The following is a 3,227-nucleotide window of genomic DNA, read 5'->3' as shown; positions in this document are numbered from 1 at the left end:
CAACTGGTCCATGAGGTGTACCCTTGATGACTTATGGCTTGATGAAAAAGAAGCACAAGACATGGCCCGATATTGGGCTGAAAAACTTTGAAAGAAATTTCCAGACACAAAAAAGTAAACTAAGTCTTTATACACTGTAACACAGGGATACATCAGGTCTTATCTTAACTAATAAGTCCAGGAAAGGTAGCTGGCCTTATTTTTCCAGGAACTCTCCAATTTATTTATTTTTTTCTATGTGGCCACACCTGTGTATGTGGAGGGTACCCTCTGCTACTACTTGTCATTTCCTTTCCTGTTCCACTCACAGATAGAGCAAGGGGAAAAGACTGCCTTTATGCCTCCGTATGAGCCCTAATTTTTCGTATCTTATCTTTGTGGTCCTTATGCGGATGTATGTTGACAGCAGTAGAATTGTTTGGCAGTGAGCTTCAAATGCCGCTTCTTTAAGTTTTCTCAACAGTGGTTCTCTTAAGTCGCCCATGGTCTAGGGGTAGCAACTTTGGTTAGTAATCAAAATGTCCTCAGTCCCGAGTTCGAAACCTGGCACTGCTTAAATTTTGATTAATAATCAGCAATGGCGGCAGAAGACTTCTAGCATAAGAACTGACCCTCAGTCTGCCAATGGCCTTTTCCACGAGGGCTGATGAGTGGACAGAGGTTCAGGGCACTCTCTTGTCCTTGGGGTGGGAAACTGCCACTAAAGGTTGAAGAATCAGCAATGATCAACAGCATGAGGATGCAGAAGACAATACATTAAAGACACATAACGTGTATTCACAGGAAATTTAGCCTGTAACTGAAAAAGTGTCATGATGATCTCTCCATTGGCAAAAGATTCTGGAATAGTCTCCCATTCAGATCTCCAGAAGGGGGCCTGCCAACGGGGAGGTGATAATGAGAAAAAGGTTCAGTAACCAACAAAAAGATAACTTCGTATGAGTCACGGTGTGGAATGTCAGAAGCTTGAATGTGGTAGAGAAGTTAGAAAATCTGAAAGGGAAATGCAAAGGCTCAATCTAGATATAGGAGGGTCAATGAAGTGAAATGGAATGAAGATAAAGATTTCTGGACAGATGAGCATAGGGTAATATCAACAGCATCAGAACATGGTATAACGGTAGTAGTATTCATTATGAATAGAAAGATTAGGCAGAGAGTGTGTTACTGTGAATAGTTCAGTGATTTGATTGTTCTTATCCGAATCAAGAGCAAACCAACACCGACAGCGATATTTCAGCTATACATGCCGACATCACGTGCTGAAGATGAAGAACTAGAGAAAGTATATGAGGTTATTGAGAGTGTAATACAGTATGTAAAGGGAGATGAAAATCTAATAGTCTTGGGGGACTGGAATGCAATTGTAGGGGAAGGAATAGAAGAAAAGGTTAGAGGAAATTACAGGCTTGGAACAAGGAATGTGAGAGGAGAAAGACTAATTGAGTTATGTAATAAATTTCAGGTAGTAACAGTGAATCCTCTGTTCAAGAATCACAAGAGAAGGAGATGTACTTTGTCAGACAGAGATTCACATCATGGTCAGACAGAGATGCCGAAATCAGATACTGGATTGTAAGATGTACCAGATTCAGATCACAATTTAGTAGTGATGAAGAGTAGGCTGAAGTTTAAGAGATTAGTTGGGAAGAATCAATATGCAAAGAAGTGAAATATGTTAGTACTAAGGAATGACAAGATATGCTTGAAGTTCTCTAAGGCTACAGATACATCAATAAAGAATAGCTCAGTAGGCAGTACAGTTGAAGAGGAATGGACAGCTCTTAAAAGGGCAGTCACAGAAATTGAAAATAAAAACATAGGTACAAAAAAGATAACTGCGAAGAAACCAAGGGTAACAGAAGAAACACTTTCGTTGATCAATAAAAGAAGGAAGTACAAAAATGTTCAGAGGAATTCAGGAATACAAAAATAAAAGTCACTGAGGAATGAAACGAATAGGAAGTGCAGGGAAGATAAGACAAAATGGCTGCATGAAAAATATGAAGAAGTTGAAAAACAAATGATTGTCAGGAGGACTGACTCAGCATATAGGAAAGTCAAAATAACATTCGGTGAAGTTAAAAGCAAGGTGTAACATTAAGACTGTAATGAGAATTCCATTATTAAATGCAGGGAGAGAGCGGATAGGTGGAAAGATTACATTGAAGGCCCATATGAGAAGAAATATTGGTCTGTTGTGGTAAAAGAAGAGACAGAAGTCGATTTATAAAAGATGGGGGACTTAGTATTAGAATCAGAATTTAAGAGAGCTTTGGAGAAGTTAAGATCAAATAAGGCAGGAGGGATAGATAACATCCCACCAGAATTTCTAAAATCATTGGGGGAAGTGGTAACAAAATGACTAGTAATGTTGGTGTGTAGAAAGTATGGGTCTGGCGACATACCATGTAACTTTCGGAGAAATATCATCCACACAATTCCAATGTCTGCAAGAGCTGGCAAGTGCAAGAATGATCACACAATCAGCTTAACAGCTCATGCATCCAAGTTGCTTACAAGAATAATATACAGGAGAACTGAAAAGAAAATTGAGGATGTGTTGGATAATGATCAGTTTGGCTTTAGGGAAGGTAAAGGCACCAGAGAGGCAATTCTGATGTTGTGATTGATAATGAAAGCAAGACTAAAGAAAAGCAAGACACATTCGTAGGATTTGTCGACCTGGAAAAAGTGGTCAACAATGTAAAATGATGCAAGATGTTTGAAATTCTGAGCAAAATAGGGATAAGCTATAGGGGGAGACGGGTAAGATACAATATGTACAAGAGTCAAGAGGGAATAACGAGAGTGGATGACCAAGAACGAAGTGCTCAAATTAAACATCGAAGAAGCAATGATGAAAATAAAAGGTTCAGGAGTGGAATTAAAATTCAAGGTGAAAAATATCAGTAGTATGGTTCACTGATGACATTGCTATCCTGAGTGAAACTGAAGAATTACGTGATGTGCTGAATGGAATGAACAGTCTAATGAGTACAGAATGTGGACTAAGAGTAAACTGAAGAACGACAAAAGTAATGAAAACCAAGAAACTTAACATCAGGATTGAGGGTCACAAAGTAGAATGAAGTTAAGAAATTCTGGTAGCGAGGCAGCAAAATAACTAATGACAGACGCAGTAAGGAGGACAGCAAAAGCAGACTAGCACTGACAGAAAAGGCATTCCTGGCCAAGAGAAGTCTACTACTATCAACCATTGGCCT

The sequence above is a fragment of the Schistocerca serialis genome, chromosome 5 (assembly GCF_023864345.2).
Source record: "Schistocerca serialis cubense isolate TAMUIC-IGC-003099 chromosome 5, iqSchSeri2.2, whole genome shotgun sequence".
Taxonomy (NCBI): Eukaryota; Metazoa; Arthropoda; class Insecta; order Orthoptera; family Acrididae; genus Schistocerca; species Schistocerca serialis.
The sequence above is the reverse complement of the archived record's forward strand: the minus strand, read 5'-3'. Positions refer to the sequence as shown.